The following is a 21,468-nucleotide window of genomic DNA, read 5'->3' on the forward strand; positions in this document are numbered from 1 at the left end:
ACCATGAAAGCTAGAAGATCCTGGGCAGAGCTCATGCAGACTCTAAGAGAACACAAATGCCAGCCGAGACTACTATACCCAGCGAAACTCTCAATTACTATAGATGGAGAAACCAAGATTTTCCACGACAAAACCAAATTTACACAATATCTTTCTACAAACCCAACCCTACAAAGGTTAATAGGGGGAAAGCACCAGTACAACGAGGGAAACTATACTCTAGCAAGAGCAGGATATTAAGCTTCTTTCATCAAACCCAAAGAGGATAACCACACACGTATAAAATTAAAATAAAAAAATATTAGGAAGCAATAACCACTACTCATTGATATCTCTTAACATCAATGGACTCAATTCCCCAATAAAAAGAAATACACTAACAGACCGGTTGTGTAAACAGGACCCTACATTTTGCTGCTTACAGGAAACACATCTCAATGTCAAAGACAAAAACTACCTTAGAGTAAAAGGCTGGAAGACAATTCTACAAGCACATGGTCCCAGGAAACAAGCCGGAGTTGCCATTCTAATTACAGATAAAATTGACTTTCAATCTAAAGTCATCAAAAGAGACATGGAAGGTCACTACTTGCTGGTCAAAGGAAAAATCCAACAAGAAGAACTCTCAATCCTGAACATCTATGCCCCAAATACAAGGGCGCCCTCATTCATAAAAGAAACTTTACTAAAGCTCAAAGTACACATTGCACCTAACACAATAATTGTGGGTGACTTCAACACTCCACTTTCACCAATGGACCGATCAGGAAAACAGAAACTAAACAGGGAGACAATGAAACTAATTGAAGCTTTGAACCAATTGGAGTTAACAGATATATATAGAACTTTTTATCCCAAAGCAAAAGAATATACCTTTTTCTCAGCACCTGATGGTACCTTCTCCAAAATAGATCATATAGTTGGTCACAAGACAGACCTCAACAAATATAAGAAGATTGAAATAATCCCATCCCTCCTATCAGATCACTATGGAATAAAAGTGGTCTTTAGTAACAGTAAAAACAACAGAAAGCCCACATACACATGGAAACTGAATAATACTCTACTCAATACCTTGGTCAAGGAAGAAATAAAGAAAGAAATCAAAGATTTCTTAGATTTAATGAAAATGAAGTCACAACATACACAAATCTATGGGACACAATGAAAGCAGTGCTAAGAGGAAAATTCATAGCTTTGAGTGCCTTCAAAAAGAAATTCGAGAGAGCTTACACTAGAAGATTAACAGAACAACTGAAAGCCCTGGAACAAGAAGAAGGTAATTCACCCAGGAAGAGGAGAAGACAGGAAATCATCAAACTCAGGGCTGAAATCAATCAAGTAGAAACAAGAGAACCATACAAAGAATCAACAAGACCAAAAGCTGGTTCTTTGAAAAAATCAACAAGATAGATAAACCCTTAGCCAGACTAACCAAAGGGCCCAGAGAAAGTATCCAAATTAACAAAAATTAGAAATGAAAACGGAGATATCACAACAGAAACCGAGGAAATTCAAAAAATCATCAGATCCTACTACAAAAACCTGTACTCAACACAACTGGAGAATCTGGAGGAAATGGACATTTTCTTAGACAGATACCAATTACCAAAATTAAACCAGGATCAAATAGACCATCTAAACAGACCCATAACCCCTAAAGAAATAGAAGGGGTCATAGATAGGCTTCCAACCAAAAAAAGCACAGGACCAGGTGGTTTCAGTGTAGAATTCTATAAGACCTCCAAAGAAGACTTAACACCAATACTCTTCAAACTATTCCACCAAATAGGAACAGAAGGAACACTACCCAACTCCTTCTTCGAAGCCACTATTACGCTGATACCAAAACGACACAAAGATCCAACTAAGAAAGAGAATTTCAGGCCAATTTCCCTTATGAATATCGATGCAAAAATACTAAATAAAATTCTTGCCCACCGAATCCAAGAACACATCAAAACCATCATCCACCATGATCAAGTAGGCTTCATCCCAGTGATGCAGGGATGGTTCAATATACGGAAATCCATAAATGCTATCCACTACATAAACAAACTCAAAGAAAAAACCCACATGATCATTTCATTAGATGCTGAAAAAGCATTTGACAAAATTCTGCATCCCTTCATGCTAAAAGTCTTGGAAAGGACAGGAATTCAAGGCCCATATCTAAACATAGTAAAAGCAATATACAGCAAACCGGTAGCCAACATCAAACTAAATGGAGAGAAACTTGAAGCAATCCTACTAAAATCAGGGACTAGACAAGGCTGCCCCCTCTCTCCATATCTTTTCAATATAGTTCTTGAAGTCCTAGCTAGAGCAATTAGACAACATAAAGAAGTTAAAGGATAGAAACTGGAAAGGAAGAAGTGAAACTATCACTATTTGCAGATGATATGATCGTATACTTAAGTGACCCCAAAAACTCTACTAGAGAACTCCTACAGCTGATAAACAACTTCAGCAAAGTGACTGGCTACAAAATCAACTCGTGCAAATCAGTAGCCTTTATATATTCAAAGGATAAGCAGACTGAGAAAGAAATTAGGGAAATGACCCCCTTCACAATAGCTACAAACAACATAAAGTATCTTGGGGTGACTCTAACCAAACAAGTGAAAGACCTATATGACAAGAACTTCAGATCTCTGAAGAAGGAAATCGAAGATCTCAGAAAACGGAAAAACCTTCCATGCTCGTGGATTGGCAGGATTAATATAGTTAAAATGGCCATCTTGCCAAAGGCAATCTACAGATTCAATGCTATTCCCATAAAAATCCCAACCCAGTTCTTCATAGAGCTAGAAAGAGCAATTCTCAAATTCATCTGGAATAACAAAAAACCCAGGATGGCTAAAACTATTCTCAACAGTAAAAGAACTTCAGGGGGATTCAGTATCCCAGACTTTAAACTCTACTACAGAGCAATAGTGATAAAAACTGCATGGTATTGGTACAATATCAGGCAAGCGGATCAATGGAATAGGATTGAAGACCCAGAAATGAACCAACACACCTATGGTCCTTTGGTCTTCAACAAAGGGGCTGAAAGCATCCAGTGGAAAAAAGATAGTCTTTCCAACAAATGGTGCTGGTTCAACTGGCGGTCAGCATGCAGAAGAATGTGCGTCGATCCATTCTTATCTCCTTGTACCAAGCTCAACTAGAAATGGATCAAGGACCTCCACGTAAAACCTGACACACTGAAACTAATTGAAAAAAAAACTGGGGAAGACCCTGGAGGACATGGGCACAGGGAAAAAGTTGCTGAATAGAACACCAATAGCTTACGCTCTAAGATCAAGAATTGACAAATGGGACCTCATAAAACTACAAAGTTTCTGGAAGGCAAAGGACACCATCAAAATGACAAAACGTCAACTAACAGACTGGGAAAAAATCTTCACCAACCCTAAATCTGACCGAGGGCTAATATCTAATATATACAAAGAACTCAAGAAAGTAGAACCCAGAGATCCAAATAACCCCATTAAAAAGTGGGGCACGGAGCTAAACAAAGAATTTTCACATGAAGAACTTCGGAGAGCTGAGAAACACCTTAAGAAATATTCAACATCATTAATCATTAGGGAAATGCAAATCAAAACAACCCTGAGATTTCACCTCACACCAGTCAGAATGGCTAAGGTCAAAAACTCAGGAGACAGCAGGTGCTGGCGAGGATGTGGAGAAAGAGGAACACTCCTCCATTGCTGGTGGGATTGCAAGATGGTACAACCACTTTGGAAATCAGTCTGGCGGTTCCTCAGAAAACTGGGCATGTCACTTCCTGAGGTCCCTGTTATACCACTACTGGGCATATATCTCTAGAGGATTCTTCAGCATGCAATAAGGACACATGCTCCACTATGTTCATAGCAGCCCTATTTGTAGTAGCCAGAAGCTGGAAAGATCCTAGATGTCTTTCAACGGAGGAATGGATACAAAAAATGTGGTATATTTACACAATGGAGTACTATTCAGCCATTAGAAACAATGAATTCCTGAAATTCTTAGACAAATGGATGGAGCTGGAGAACATCATACTAAGTGAGGTAACCCAGTCTCAAAAGATCAATCATGGTATGCACTCACTGATAAGTGGATATTAGCCTAGAAACTTTGAATATCCAGGACATAATCCACAAATTAAATGATGTCAAAAAAGAATGGAGGAGTGGGCCCAGGTTCTGGAAAGACTCAGTGCAAGAGTATAGGGGAATTCCAGAACAGGGAAGTGGGAAGGGGTGAATGGAAGAATAGGGGGACGGAAGAGGGCTTATGGGACTTGTGGGGAGTGGGGACCCAGAAAAGGGGAAATCATTTGCAATGTAAATAAAAAAATAAAATAAAATAAATGAAAAAAAAAGTGCTTGTTGTCAAGCTTGGCAACCGAGTTCAGTCCCCAGGGTACACATCATAGTAACGGAAACAACTTACTCAGGCAATTCTCTCCATGTCTACTCCATTGACCATGAACAATAAATAAACTGGATTAAAAGCTTAAAAAAAAAAAAGAAAGTCAGAGTCTCTAGTGTGAATATGCTAGAGTCTGGAGATACAAATATCAGAAAGTCTAGACTTTATGGGCTTTTGATTTAATGAAGGACCAAGTTTAAAAACAGATTTAGAAATGGATATGCAGAGTGTGTTTGCTATAAGAAATAAAAAAAATATCATAGTTGGCCGAAAAGAGGTTAAGAGACCTTGTGGTTTTTCAATAAAGTATCATCAGTCATGTTACAGGACTGCAGGTTCATGTGACAGATGTTTCAGCCCAGTTTTGACACTTATGTCAAATAGAGTATACAACGTCTTTATAATTATATGTTACCTTCCAGGTGAGTCTTCAGCACTATGGCTAACCTTTGGTTTTCCTAAAGAAAGCCCATACATTCTGCTGCCTCCCTCAGTTGGCTCTATTTGCATATCATCCACTCATTTGGTTGAATACTCTTCCTATATTTCAGAAATTTGTTAAAAACAAACAAACAAACAAACAAACAAACAAAAAACTCATGTTTGGATTTGAATTGCTCCTCATTTCTGGTTGATATTCTTCTTCTCATGTGTAGTTGGCCAAGATAACTGGATATTAGATTTACAGGACACATAAAGTGACGCAGTTTCATGAACTTAAATTTATGTACAAGAAAAATGTCTTCAATTCCGTTTTCCTTAGCAGTAAAATGAGAATATTATGAGTCATCACCTCATGGGGTATGGGAAGTACACATTTATCTTGCAGAACAAATTTATAAATGACTTTGTACATTTAACATGCTGAAACACTTATGTATTCTCATCTTGTCTCTACCAATCTTGCTCAACATAGTAATAACATTTTACTCAGCACACTAATAGTCCCATTTTTCATTACCACTAATTTCCTTATTAATTCTTCTTCCTAATATTAAAAATGGAAGAACAAAGCCATTCAGTTCACTTTGGTGAAGTAATAGTTTATGATTAGACCCTATAGAAAACCATTTAATGATTACCCATGAGCTTGCTTTGCCTCACCTTCATAGATCAATTCCACTGCCTTCCCACATTTGCATTAAACTGCTCTATAGTGGTAGAATACAGTTCATTGCTAAACAAATTTGTGAAATATGACCTGATATTCTCCATAGCATTTTCTACTATCTCCCTCTTGGGAGATAATTATTAACAAACATTATCAACATTTGTAAATATAAGAAACTCTACACACAAAATGATAACTATAGACTGACCGCATCAAGAGGAGTGGTTTCCTCACCCAGGTATGAATTTTATGAATGTAATCCTTAAATGCCAGGCAAGATGTACCTGTTGGTACAGTAGTGGTATGACTGTTATGTGAGTAACCAACTGCTCCTGTGTTGGATTTGAGAATTTTCCCTAAAAGAGATTCATATATAACATCATGAATCAGGTTATGAAACCACAATTGAGAAGACCTTTGGTCCTAAGAAGAAACTGACTACAGTTTCTTTTCTCCTTTGATACAGTATCAAAAAAACTTCAAATATTGATGTTTGCAAACTCAGACAAAGACTTCTCACAGCTTTAATCTGAGAATACTTTTATGGGAGTGAATGGAGGGTCATTCAGGGGCCCATAGATGCACATGGTATTTAGAATAAAGAATAGCACAAGTCTTATCCCAAAACGAGGCATTTGTATGACTCCCTTAAGGCTCAAACTATCTCACCATTGAGAACGCAGAAATAAGAAATTAAACAAGAAAATGGGCTGTAAAATGCCCTCCTACAAATGTAACATGGAGATGTCAATATAAACTCAGAGAAATCATGTCTACTGGCACTGGACCTATCCAACTTGGGCCCTCTGAACTGCCAGCTTTGGATAGAGCATGGGATCTCATGATCCTAGGAGTAGACGTTATCTGCACACTGTTTCTTGACCTCCATTTGGGCCACAACTCTGAAAGCCTTCCCAAGGAGGCCTGTAGGGCCACAGGAACATCCCTGTTCACCTGGGACACAACTAGCAGAGGTGGGCAGCATGCATTTCCCTGAACTCAGTTGTCAGGCATATGGATCCGCTGTCATTCCCAAGGAATCCTGCCTGAATAAAGAACATCAAACCAACACTTGGGGCAAACAGAGGGTAAAAGGCCAGTGTAAGACCACAGTCAAAAGATTCCAGGAAATATGACACCATTAAACCCAGCTATCCTACTTCTGAAAGCCTTCGATATCGTAACACAGACAAATAAAGAGACATCCATAAATCCAATCTTATTCTTTTTTTTTTTTTTGGTTTTTTTCTTTTTTTTAATTCGATATATTTTTATTTACATTTCAAATTATTTCCCCTTTTCTAGACCCCCACTCCCTGAAAGTCCCATCAGCCCCCTTCCCTCCGCCTGTTTTTCCACCCAACCCTTCCCACTTCCCCGTTCTGGTTTTGCCCTATACTGCTTCACTGAGTCTTTCCAGAACCACGGGCCACTCCTCCGTTCTTCTTGTACCTCATTTGATGTGTGGATGATATTTTTGGTATTCCAGTTTTCTAGGTTAATATCCACTTATTAGTGAGTACATACCATGATTCATCTTTTGAGTCTGGGTTACCTCACTTAGTTTGATGTTCTCCAGCTCCATCTATTTGCCTAAGAATTTCATGAATTCATTGTTTCTAATGGCTGAATAGTATCCATGGTGTATATATACCACATTTTTTGCATCCACTCTTCTGTTGAGGGATTCCTGGGTTCTTTCCAGCTTCTGGCAATTATAAATAGGGCTGCTATGAACATAGTGGAACATGTATCCTTACTACATGCTGGGGAATCTTCTGGGTATATGCCCAGAAGTGGCATAGCAGGATCTTCTGGAAGTGAGGTGCCCAGTTTTCGGAGGAAACGCCAGACTGATTTCCAGAGTGGTTGTACCAATTTGCAACCCCACCAGCAGTAGAGGAGTGTTCCTCTTTCTCCACATCCTCGCCAACATCTGCTGTCTCCTGAATTTTTAATCTCAGCCATTCTGACTGGTGTAAGGTGAAATCTCAGGGTTGTTTATAAAGATGATACATGTCTTTAAAGAAGAAATTAATAAATCCATAAAAATGCACAAAATGTCATCAAACAGAAAGAAAATAAATAAAACTTTTTAGTACATGAACACACAAATAAAAACAAAATAAAACCCAAACTGAGTGAATACATGAAATAGAAAACCTAGAAAGCAGAATAGGAACTACAGATGGAAGTATCCCCAACAAAATGCCAGATATAGAAGAGAGGATCTCATCCATACAAGACATAATCAAATAAACTGATACACCAGTCAAAGAAAATGCTGAATCTAAAATGCCCCAATACAAAATGTTCAAGAAGTCTGGGACACAATGAAAGAACAAACCTGAGAAAAATAAGAATTGAAGAAGACTCCCACCTACAAAACACAGAAAAAATTCAACAAAACTATACTAGAACATTTCCTAAACCTAAAGATAGCTATGCCTATAAACATACAAGAAAATTACAGTACAGAAAATAGATTTTTGCAGAAAATAAAATATCCCTGCAACATGATGATCAAAATATTAAATTTCCGAACAAAGAAACAACATTTAAAACTTCAAGGGGAAAGGACCAAGTAACATATTAAGGCAGAACTAACAGAATTACAGTCAACTTCTCTACAAACATTTAAAACCAGAAGGTTCTAGGTGTATGCCTTACAGATCCTAAAAGAGCACAGGTATCATCCTAGACTACTACAGCCAGGAAAACTTTCAGTCACCAAAATGGGGAGTGGGAAAGTGATACTTCATGACAAAACCAAATTTGAACCAATGGCTGACACAACTTGAGAAATATCCATGGGCATGAGTCAACAGCTGATGCTATTAATGGTACTATGCTCTGTTTTCAGAGAGGAACCTAGAATAACTGATGCCTGAGAGTCTTCATTCAGAAGCTGAGGAAAACAGATGTAGAGATGCACAGGCAGAAACTAGTTGGAGCTCACTGAGACTTGTAGAAGAGTCAGGCAAGGGACTGAGGGAGCTAGAGGTATCAAGGGGACCACAAGAAGACCTGTAGAATCAGCTAACCTGGTCCCATTGGTAGCCACAGAGACTAATGGGACCAACTAAAGAGAGGACCTCATCCATACAAGACATAATCAAATAAACTGATACACCAGTCAAAGAAAATGCTGAATCTAAAATGCCCCAACACAAAATGTTCAAGAAGTCTGGGACACAATGAAAGAACACCAACACACCAACACAGACACACCAACTAAAGAACATTCTTTCACCTAGGCCCCCTACACATTTGTAGCAGATGTGCAGTTTTTTCTTCATATGGGTCTGCTAATTAGAGCAGAAATGTTCTTTGACCTAGTTGACTGCACTTGGATCCCCTTCTTCTAGCTGGGTGTCCTTGTCTGGCTTCAGTGTGAGGAGTTGTGCTTCTACTTGAAATGTCAGCAGGGGAGTGGTAGCCATGGAGGTTTTACCCTTCTCTTATGAAAAGAGATGAAAGTATTAGCGGGAGGAGTAGGGCAGGGTAATTCTGCAAAGAGAGGTAGAATATGGGCTGCAATCTGCATGAGATATAAAACAAACCTGTTCCAGTGGCATGACTTGGTGATTAAAGCTCTTATCCTGCAATTGTGAGGATCTGGGTTCAAATCCCTATTATCCACATTGATTTAGGTTGTTTGCCTTTCTGAAATCCCAGCACTTGGAAGTCCCTTGGAAAAGATGGTTAACTAGACTAATTTAATTGCTAAGTTCTTGTTTCTACTGCTACTTATAGGGAAGGGAATCCAGAAAAGTTCACATGACCAGAGGTCAAATGTCAAAACAGTCTCATGAAGAGCATGACTCAAAGGGATGACACTCATATGCCAGTAGATCAAACTACCGGAAACCACAATGGTTTCTGACATTCTTATCTTCATCAAGCACCAGTCACATTGCTAACCATGCACTACAGACATGTTTCTTATTGACAACTGATTCCAGAAACTTCACGTTTGCACAGACCAATTTAATATCTCCCATTAGAAAAATGGAGGAAGGATGAGAGACTATATGAGACCCCTTTCCCAATGTTTTCTGTCTATTTTTTTTTAAGTCTGTGGCCATATATATGTACCTTGAAGTGGAAATTCCAAGGACCATCAGGTTTTCCTAAAAACAAAGGAGATGCCAAAAGCATTTTTGCTGTTCAGGCTGGCAGATTTGACTATGCAAAATTAAAATGCTGTGAGTCAAGGTACTGGCTATTTCTTGTAGTTTCTCCCCATTCTGCTCTCATCTCAACTATCAAAGTGTATTGCTATTTTGGGAATTCTGCCACTCTTCTTGACTTAGCAACCATATGGGTACAGCCATCCTATTCTAAAAGCTCAATTATGTCAATACCTCAGACACCTGTGTTTCCTGCATCAGAAAGGTTTTATTTCTTTGTACATTTCTTTCTTAATAGACAACAGATAGTCTGAAAATGAATGACTGAGAACAACATAGTTAAGAATGATTTATCAATAATGTACATATTTTGGGAAAGTTGCACAGGGTGTTAACTCCATCTCCAAACCTAGAAAAGCACACAGAGTATTGAACTCTATAGACAGTAATGGAGTACTAGTGTTCTGAACTTAGAGTTGAATGTTGCTATGGATGTAGGTGTAGTTGAGCTGACCCAGGAATACAGCAACTTTTATTAATTGATTACATTTATTATTTGATATAATTTGATTTCTGTATATGATGTTCTCCAATAATTCTCCCCTCCCATCTTTTACCTCTACCTCATCCCTGTAAACTTCCTCCTCCATCACTAGTAGACCCTTTGCCAGATACATCACTTTTGGTTTTGTTTGTAATGGTAGCATACAGAAGAAAATTGCTCAATGCTTCATACAAGGAAGGGTATGCAGCTTGAGTGGCAGTTGTTTGCTCTAAAGGTATCAAATACATATTTCCACACTTTCTGAACTTGGCTATTTGTATAGAAAAGTACTATTTTTCTCACAAGTTTTCTCTTGCTAGTAAATTGGCACATGCCCTTATATTCTTTTACATTACCATTCTTTTTTATTCATATTTTTATTCACTTTACATCTCAATCACAGCCCCCCTCCTTGATCCTCTCTTTCTAGCTCCACTCAAACAAAGCTCTTCTCCAACTTCTCCTTCCTCTTCTCTCAGAAATAGAGACCCTTATGGGTACAACTCCACCCTGCGACATCAAGTCCCAGCATGGCTAGATGCATGTTCTCCCATTGAGGTCCAACCAGGCAGTGCAACTAGAGGGAAGGGAGTACAATGACAGGGAACAGAGACTGAGACAGCCAATGTCTACTCCAATTATTAGGTGAACCACATGTAGACCATACTCCACATTTGCTACAAATGTGTAGGGGTCAAGGTCAAGCTCCTGCATGCTACCTTTTGGTGGCCCAGTCTCTGTGAGCCCCTATGGACCCAGGCTAGTTGACTCTGGTTTTTGTGGTTTCCTTAACCCCTCTTATTTGCACTTCTATCAACTTCTCTCGCAGAAAACTCCACAATCTCCAGCTGATGTTTCCCTGTGTATCTCTGCATCTCCATCTATCTGTTGCAGGATGAAATATATCAAGAGACAATTATCCTAGGTCCATCTGTTCAAGCATAAAATTGTATCGTTATTAGTGTCATGGGTTGGCTCTCTCACCTGGGGTTGTCTCAAATTGGGGCACTCTTTGGTTGGTTGGTTTTGCCCACAATCTCTGCTTGAAATTTATCTCTACACAGCTTGTAGGAAAGACGAATTTTGGTTTGAAGGTTTTGTGGGTACCCCTCTCCATCTCCTTGGACTCCTACAGGGTGACAGGAAGTAGCCACTTCAGTTTCTATATCCTCTTGTAGGAATCTCATCAAGGATCACCCTTATAGACTCCTGTATCCTGCTCCTTCACATGTGTCCAGCTAGTCAACAGAAATGCTCCCCCACCAATTCCCATTCTCACTCAGCCTTTTCCTGCCCCCGAACTTGATCACCAACCCCATGCCCAATCCCTCATTCCTGTACAGTTTCCTCTCTCTAACCACCGTCCTTGAATATTAATTTTATCTTTATATGTGATATTTAAGCATCCTTTGTTAGGACCTCCTTATTACCCAATTTCTTTGGGTCTGAGCATTGTAGCATAGATGATCTGCACTTTATCAGTAATGTAACTGAGTACATAGCATATGAGCCAGTCTGGCTCTGGGTCACCTCACTAATCATGACATTCTCAAGGTCAATCCATCTGACTGCAATATTTATTATATCTTTGTTTGTAATATCTGAATAGTAGCCCATTTTGTAGATGTACTGCATTATATTTATCCATTCTTCGGTTGAAAGACACATAGGTTGATTTGAGCTTCTGACTATTACAACAAAAACTGCTATAAAGATAGTTGAGCAAATGTCTCTGTAATATAGTGGGGCACATTTTCAGTATATTTCCAGGAGTGATAGAGCTGGGTTTTGAGGTAGAACTATTACAATTTTTCTGAAAAAAAAAAGCCAAATTCATTACAAAGTGGTTGTGCAAGTTTGCACTCTAATCAGTAGTGGAACAACATTCCCCTTGCTCCACATACTTGGCCAGCATATGCTATTACTTGAGTTTTCCATCTTAGTCATTCTAAAGGATTTACGATGCAATCGCATAGTCATTTTGATTTTCATTTCCCCGATTAAGGACCTAGAACATTTCTTTCAGTGCTTCTCAGGCATGGGAGAATCCTCTGTTGAGAATTCTGTTTAGTTCTGTATCTCATTTCTTAATTAAGTTAATTGGATTGTGGGTTTCTAATTACTTGAGTACTTTGTATGTTTTAGATATAGGCCCCCCTCTCAGAGGTAAGTTGGTGAAGATCATTTCTGGTACTTTAGGCTGCTATTTTGGTATATTGATGGTGTCCTTTGCCTTACAGAGGCTTTCCAGTTTCATGAGGTCCGATTTATCAATTGTTGATTTCAGAGCCTGAGCCATTGGTGTTCTGTTCAGGAAGGTGTCTCCTGGGTCATTGATCTACTTGTGTTTGAGTTTTGTGCAATGTCATAAATATGGATCTATTTGCATTCTTCTACACACAGACATCTAGCTAGACCAGAACTATTTGTTGAAAATGCTTCATTGTTTCCTTTGTATGCTTTTGCATTTTTTTGTCAAAAATCAAGTGTCGATAGGTGTGTGGATTTATTCCGGGGTCTTCTATTTAATTCTATTGATCAATACTGTTCTTATATGAATACCATTCAGTTTTTAATACTATTGACTTGTAGTACAGCTTGAGGTCAAGGACTGTGATTACTCCAGAAACTTTTGTTTATTGTTCTGGATTATTTTAGTTATCCATGATGATATCTTTTTCCATATGATTTTGAGAATTGCTCTGTCAACGTCTGTAAAGATGTGTTATAATTTTGATGGAAATTTCATTCAACCTGTACATTGGTTTTGAGGAGATGGTCATTTTCACTGTGTTAATTCTACTGATCCATGAACATGGGAGGTCTTTCCATCTTCTGTTATTTTTTTTCAATTCCATTCTTCAGAGACTTGAAGCTAGTGTCATAGATTTCTTTAACTTGTTTGTTAGCGTGATATCAAGATATTTTGTTATTTGTGGCTATAGAGAAGTCTATAGTTTCCATGATTTCTTTATCAGACCTTTTATTGTTTGTTTAAAAATTGGCAACTGACATTTTAGAGATAATGTTCTACCAGCCACTTTGCTGAAGGTGTTTATCAGTCCCTTGAGTTCTCCAGTAGTATTTTTGTGTTCAAGATGTAAACTACGATATTTACAAATAGCAATAGTTTTATTTCTTAGTTTCTAATTTATATCTGATTCATTTTCATTAGTTGTCTGATTGCTCCTACTAGAACTTCAAGTAATACGGTTGTGTAGCTAGAGTGAGAGATAAGCCTTGTCTTGTGTATGATTTTAGTAGAATTGTTTTAAACATCTCTCCATTTAATATTAACTTGACTGCTTGCTTCTGGTATATTGCTTTTTATTATATTTATGTGTGCACTTTGTACCCCTAATATTACCAAGATGTTTATTTTTTGTATTGAGTCCTGTTCTATACATCCATTCTCCTATTATTCCCCTTCCCTTTTCTCGGTCCTGATACTCCCTTACAATGCTGGATCAAGCCTTTCCAGGTTCAGGGCCCTCTTCTTCCTTATTCATGGGAATCATTTGATATGCTAATTGTGTCTTCAGTATTCAGAGCTTCTGGGCTAATTAATATCCACTTATCAATGATTGCATTTCATGTGTATTCTTTTGTGATTGGGTTACCTCGCTTAGGATGATATTTTCCAGTTCCAAAGATTTGCCTAAAAATTTCATGAATTCATTGTTTTTAATTGCTGAATAGTATTCCATTGTGTAAATACACCACATTTTCTATATCCATTCCTCCTTTGAGGGGCATCTGGGTTCTTTCCAGCTTCTGGCTATTATAAATAAGGCTGCTATGAATATAATGGAGCATGTGTCTTTATTGCATGCCAGGGAATCCTTTGGGTATATGCCCAGGAGGGGTATAGCGGGATCCTCCGGAAGTGTCATGTCCAGTTTTCTGAGGAACCGCCAGACTAATTTCCAAAGTGATTGTACCATCTTACAGCCCCACCAGCAGTGGAGGAGTGTTCCTCTTTCTCCACATCCTCGCCAACACCTGCTGTCTCCTGAGTTTTTGACCTTAGCCATCTCACTGGTGTAAGGTGAAATCTCAGGGTTGGTTTGATTTGCATTTCCCTAATGACTTATGATGTTGAGCACTTGTTAAGGTGCCTCTCGTCCATCCGAATTTCTTCAGGTGAAAATTCTTTGTTTAGATCTGTGCTCCATTTTTTAATAGGGTTATTTGGTTCCCTGGGGTCTAACTTCTTGAGATCCTTGTATATATTGGATATTTGTCCTCTATCAGATGTAGAGTTGGTGAATATCCTTTCCCAATTTGATGGTTGCCTTTTTGTCCTTTTAACAGTGTCCTTTGCCTTACAGAAAGTTTGTAATTTTATGAGGTCCCATTTGTCAATTCTTGATCTTAGAGCATAAGCTATTAGTGATCTGTTCAGGAACTTTTCCCCCATGCTCATGTCGTCTAGGGTCTTCCCCAGTTTCTTTTCTATTAGTTACAGTGTGTCTGGTTTTACATGGAGTTCCTTGATCCACTTGGAGTGAAATTTAGTACATGGAGATAAGAATGGATCAATTCTCATTTTTCTGCATGCTGACCTCCAATTGAACCAGCACCATTTGTTGAGAAGGCTATCTTTTTTCCACTGGATGTTTTTGGCTCCTTTGTTGAAGATCAAGTGACCGTAGGTGTGTGTGTTCATTTCTGGATCTTCAATTCTATTCCATTGGTCCACTTGTCTGTCACTGTGCCAATACCATGCAGTTTTTAATACTATTGCTCTGTAGTATTGCTTGAAGTCAGGGATACTGATTCCCCCAGAATTTCTTTTGTTGCTGAGAATAGTTTTAGCTATCCTGGGTTTTTTGTTATTCCAGATGAAATTGAGAATTGCTTTTTCTAACTCTGTGAAGAACTGAGTTGGGATTTTGATGGGGATTGCATAGAATCTGTAGATTGCTTTTGGAAAGATGGCCATTTTAACTATATTAATCCTGCTGATCCACGAGCATGGCAGATTTTGCCATTTTCTGAGGTCTTCTTAGATTTCCTTCTTTAGGGACCTGAAGTTCTTGTCATATAGATCTTTCACTTGTTTGGTGAGAGTCACACCAAGATACTTTATATTGTTTGTGGCTATTGTGAAGGGTGTCATTTCCCTAACTTCTTTCTCAGCCTGCTTATCCTTTGAGTATAGGAAGGCAACTGCTTTGCTTGAGTTAATTTTATAACCAGCCACTTTGCTGAAGTTGTTTATCAGCTGCAGTGTTCTCTGGTGGAGGTTTTCAGGTCACTTAAGTAGATTATCATGTCATCTGCAAATAGTGATAATTTGACTTCTTCCTTTACAATTTGTATCCCCTTGACCTCCTTATGTTGTCTAATTGCTCTAGCTAGAACTTCAAGTACTATATTAAGAAGGTATGGAGAGAGAGGACAGCCTTGTCTAGTCCCTGATTTTAGTGGGATTGCTTCAAGTTTCTCTCCGTTTAGTTTGATGTTGGCTACTGGTTTGCTGTATATTGCTTTAACAATGTTTAGGTATGGGCCTTGAATTCCTGTTCTTTCCAAGACTTTTAGCATGAAAGGATGCTGAATTTTGTCAAATGCTTTTTCCGCATCTAATGAGATGATCATATGTTTTTTTTTTCTTTGAGTTTGTTTATGTAGTGGATAGCATTGATGGATTTCCTTATATTGAACCATCCCTGCATCCCTGGGATGAAGCCTACTTGTTCATGGTGGATGATAGTTTTGATGTGTCCTTTGATTCGGTTGGCAAGAATTTTATTAAGTATTTTTGCATCAATATTCATAAGAGAAATTGGCCTGAAGTTCTCTTTCTTTGATGGATCTTTGTGTGATTTTGGTATCAGCGTAATTGTGGCTTCATAGAACGAGTTGGGTAGAGTTCCTTCTGTTTCTATTTTGTGGAATATTTTGAAGAGTATTGGTGTTAGGTCTTCTATGAAAGTCTGATAGAATTCTGCACTGAAGCCATCTGGTCCCATGCTTTTTTTTTTTTTTTTTGGTTGGGAGACTTTCTATGACCCTTTTCATTTCTTCTGGTGTTATGGGACAGTTTAGTTGATCTATTTGATCCTGATTTATTTTGGTGTCGGATATCTGTCTAGGAAACTGTCCATTTCCTCCAGATTCTCCAGTTATGTTGAGTATAGGCTTTTGTAGTAGTATCTAATGATTTTTTGAATTTCCTCAGTTTCTATGGTTATATCTCCCTTTTCATTTCTAAGTTTGTTAATCTGGATACTGTCTCTGTGCCCTTTGGCTAGTCTGGCTAAGGGTTTACCTATCTTGTTGATTTTCTCAAAGAACTAACTCCTGGTTTTGTTGATTCTTTTATGGTTCTCTTTGTTTCTACTTGATTTATTTCAGACCTGAGTTTGACTATTTCCTGCCTTCTACTCCTCCTTGGTGAATTAGCTTCTTTTTGTTCCAGGGCTTTCAGGTGTGTCATTAAGCTGCTAGTGTATACTCTCTCCATTTCATTTTTGGAGGCACTCAGGGCTATGAGTTTTCCTCTCAGCACTGCTTTCATTGTGTCCCATAGACTTGGGTATGTTGTGTCTTCATTTTCTTTAAATTCTAAAAAGTCTTTGATTTCTTTCTTTATTTCTTCCTTGTCCATGGTATCATTGAGTAGAGTATTGTTCAGTTTCCATGTGTATGTGGGCTATTGTTTTTGTTGCTATTGAAGACCACTTTTACTCCATAGTGATCTGATAGGAGGCATGGGATTATTTCGATCTTCTTATATTTGTTGAAGACTGTCTTGTGACCAATTACATGGTGGATTTTGGATAAGGCACCATGAGGTGCTGAGAAAAAGGTACATTCTTTTGCTTTAGGGTGAAATGTCGAATATATACATATATATATATTCATTATATCTAATTGCTCCAAAGCTTCAATTACTTTCACTGTGTCCCTGATTCGTTTCTGTTTTCCTGATCAGTCCATTGAGGAAAGTGCAGTGTTGAAGTCACCTACAATTATTGTGTTAAGTGCAATGTGTGCTTTGAGCTTTAGTAAAGTTTCTTTTATGAATGAGGGTGCCCTTGCATTTGGAGCATAGATGTTCAGGATTGAGAGTTCTTCTTGTTGTATTTTTCCTTTGACCAGCAAGAAGTGTCCCTCAGTGTCTCCTTTGATGACTTTAGGTTGAAAGTCAATTTTATCTTATATTAGAATGGTTATTCTGGCTTGTATCCTGAGACCATTTGCTTGTAAAATTGTCTTCCAGCCTTTTATTCTAAGGTAGTGTTTGTCTTTGCCACTGAGGTGTGTTTCCTGTATGCAGCAAAATGTAGGGTCTTGTTTATGTATCCAGTCTGTTATTCTATGTCTTCTTATTGGAGTATTGAGTACATTGATGTTTAATATAACAGGGTATTGGATTTTGTCAAAAGTTTCTTCAGCATCTATTTAGGTGATAATGTGATTTTGCTATTTTAGTTTGTTCATATGGTGGATTGCATAGATAGTTTTCTGTATTAGGAACCATTTTTGTATCCCTAGGATGAAGCCTTTTTTTGGTTTTTGATGTGTTCTGAGATGATTCCATTTTTGTGTGTTTTATTGATGTTCTTGCATCAATGTTCATTAGGGTAATTATTCTGAAATTTAATTTCTTTGTTGAGTCTTTGTGTAGTTTAGGTGTCAGGGTGACTGGGGCCTCATAGAATGAGTTTGACGGTGTTCCTTCTGTTTATATTTTGTGCAATATTTTGAGGAATAGTGGTATTAGATCTTCTTTAAAACTCTCAGAATTCTGCAATAAAACCATCTGGCCCTGTGCTTTCTTTCACTAGAAGACATATAATGACTGCTTATACTTCCTTAACTATAGAAATAGTTAAGTATTTTGCCTATCTTGATGTCAGCAAGTGGAACCCATCTAGAAAAGCATCCATTTCATTTAGATTTTCCAATTTTGTGGAATGCTGACTTTAGAAGTATAACTTAATGATTCTTTGAATTTCCTCATTGTCTGTTATGTTTTTTTTTTATTTCTTATTTTTTTATTGGGATACATGTTCTCTGCCTTTTAGTTAGTTTGGCTTAGTGTTTGTTTATCTTGTTGATTTTCTCAAATAACCATATCTTGGTCTTCATGATTCTTTGCATTGATTTCTTTGTTTCTAAATGATTGATTTCTGCCCTGTATTTAATTATTTCCTGCCAAACACATTTGCTTCTTTTGTTTTCTAGTTTTCTGATGTGCCTTAATATTGCTGGTATAACGACTCCCTAATTTCTTTATGGAGGCACCTAGTGATATGCACTTTTCTTTTAGAACAGCTTTCATCTTTTTCCATAAGTTTGGATATGTTGTACCTTTATTTTCATTGAATTCTAGAAAGATTTTAGTTTCTTTCCTCATGTCTTCCCTGACACCAAGATCGTTGAGTAGAGAGTTGTCATTTCCATCAAGAGTGTTTAGGATTTCTTGTGTTTTTGTCATTGTTGAGGTCCTGTTTTAATCCATGTTGGACTGATAAACTAGAGGGCATTATTTTAGTCTTCCTGTATATGCAAAGCCATGCTTTGTGACCAAGTATATGGCTACTCTTGTAGATGATTCCCTGAAGTACCAAGAAGAGTTATGGCTTTTGTGTGTGTGTGTGTGTGTGTGTGTGTGTGTGTGTGTGTGTGTGTGTTTGGGTGAATGTAGATATCTTTAGATTCATTTGATTCACAATGTTGTTATAGTTTTATTATTATCTGTTAAATTTCTGTCCTAAATGACCTGTCATTTGGTGAGTGTGCAGTAATAAAGTCTCCCACTATTATTACATGGGATTCTATGTATGATTTATATTTTACCAATGTTTCTTTTACAAATGTGGGACCCCTTGCATTTGGGACATAGACCCTCATAATTGAGACATAATATTCATAGATTATTCCTTTGATGACTATGAAGTGTCCTTCTCCATCTCTTTAGATTAATTTTGTTATAAAGGCTATTTTATTAGATGTTAGAATGGATACGCCAGCTTCCTTCTTTATCTGTTTGCTTGGAAAATTTGTTTCTAGCCCTCGCCTCTGAGGTAATGTTTATTTTTATTGCTGAGGTGTGCTTATTGTATGAAACAGATTGATGGATCTTGTTTTTGCAACCATTCTTTTAGTGTATGTCTTATTATTGGAGAATTGAGCTGATTGATCTTGAGAGGTTTTAATGACCAGTTATTATTACTTTCTCTTATTTTGATAATGATGGAGGTGGTGCTATTGGTGGTGGTTGTAGTAGTGGTGGTGGTGGTGGTGGTGGTGGTGGTGTCTGTGCATTTGTGTGTGTGTGTGTGTGTGTTTATGTATGCTTCTATTGTTTTGTTTTGTTTTGCTGATATGGAATTACTTACTCCCTATGTTTTCATTGGTGTCATTGTCCTCCTAGGTTTAGAGTTTTCCTCCTAAAATTTTCTATAAGGTTGGATTTATAAATAGATAGTATGTAAATTTGGTTTCATTTAAAATACTCTATTTTCTTTATCCATGGTGATTGAGAGTTTTTTTGGGTATAGTAGGGTGGCCTCTGTGTATTTTTAGAGTCTGCAAGACATCTGTCTATACAGGTCCTTCTATTTTTTTATATAAGACTGTCTGTTAAGAAGGGAAGTATAATTCTGATAGATCTTCTTTTATATGTTATCTTACTCTTTTACCTATTGCTTTTTATACTATTTCTTTGCTCTGTAGGTTTAGTGTTTTAATTATTTTGTGGCAGAAGTATTTCCTTTTCTCCTCAAGTCTACTTGGTATTCTATAAGATTCATGTATGTTTATAGGCCTCTCTTTCTTTAAGCTGGGAATGTATTCTCCTATGATTTGTTGAAGATATTTCCTAGTCCTTTGACTTGGGACTCTTCAACTTTTTCTATTTGTAATAGTATTGGATAAGGTCTTTTCATGGTATACCATATATCCTGTTCATAGAATGGGAAAACATGACGGTGGAGATGATGTAATTTATCAAAATCAATATTTCTGAAGCTTTCATTAAAATATAGCATATATATTTATTTAGGCTATCTACAACTCATATCCTATATGATATTAGAGTAGCTGATAGTCCCAGTGTAAACACTCAGTGTTTTGGGCTATTTTAAAATTCCTGTTTAAAACAAACTATTTCTCAAAAAGAAATAACACATAAAGTTAATCCTCACTGTTGTGAGCATTGAACGCTGCCTGCTTGTCATGTGGCCCATCTGTTATCACTGCAAATGCCCAAGGCACACATCAGTTGTCATATGACTGCTTTGGGTCTTGACCCTGGTGTTGAGCCTTGTGGAAGGAAAAGAATGTGGCTTCCTATCTTATACCATTGCCCCTGGTTGGTGTAAGACATTTGATTTAATCACTACTGCATGGCTAATTGTTTTATTTGTGGTTCTCTTGGCATCCAGTCTGTCCTTGATGATTATCTTCTGTGGCTTACACAAGATTCCTGTGATCAGGCTGTGTGTAGACACTGCATTCACAGTGCTGGCCTTCCTTCTCTTTGGTCTCCCCTACAGGACCTACTGGTTCCTTTTAGTGTGGATTGAGAAATTTTATTATGTTGTACCTTGTGGTTTTTATCCAGTCACAGTATTTCTGTCCTGTGTTAACATCTGTGCCAACCCCATCATTTACTTCCTTGTTGGCTCCATTAGGCATCATTGGTTCCAAGGGAAGACTCTCAAGCTACTTCTGCAGAGAGCCATGCAAGACACTCCTGAGGAAGAAGAATATGGAGAGATGGGTACCTCATGAAGATCTAGAGAACTAAAAACAGTCTGGAAGGAACTGAGAGCTGCTTTTATGAGGCATAAATAGCTATAAAGAAAACTGTTTTGTGGCATTTTCATAACGCTTTTTACTTGATGACCCAAGGTTAACTAAGATGGGAAAATAGTGAATGTTGTAGAAGTTGAATGATATTGGACATGTTATAAATAATGAGTGGAGCATTTCTGGTGCTATCTTTCTCAGTGATTTTCCACCTTCTTTTGATGTTGCTCCTTGCAAGCTCCATGGGGTTCAGAAGAGCTGTTGACCACAATTGACAAATACCTTCTTCAGAAGAAGGCACAAGAATGTACCGGAAAGAGTTTCATTTCTTAGCTCATTTAACTTGATAATGGATACAAATTCATGATAAATTTTGCAAAAAAAATTATCCTGTTTTAAAGCAAATTTTTCTACAGTGTTGAAAGATTAAATAGATATATCTTATAATCTCAGACCTTACTAATTTCTATATGTTTTAAAGAAAT

The 21,468-nt window shown here is 37.6% G+C and overlaps 1 pseudogene; it reads left to right on the top strand.

The window, feature by feature from the left end:
* Positions 1-20,154: 20,154 nt before the first annotated feature.
* On the top strand, positions 20,155-21,028 carry LOC127691236 (mas-related G-protein coupled receptor member X2-like; annotated as a pseudogene).
* Positions 21,029-21,468: the final 440 nt, after the last annotated feature.

This window comes from Apodemus sylvaticus, chromosome 1 (genome assembly GCF_947179515.1).
Source record: "Apodemus sylvaticus chromosome 1, mApoSyl1.1, whole genome shotgun sequence".
In the NCBI taxonomy this organism is placed as follows: domain Eukaryota; kingdom Metazoa; phylum Chordata; class Mammalia; order Rodentia; family Muridae; genus Apodemus; species Apodemus sylvaticus.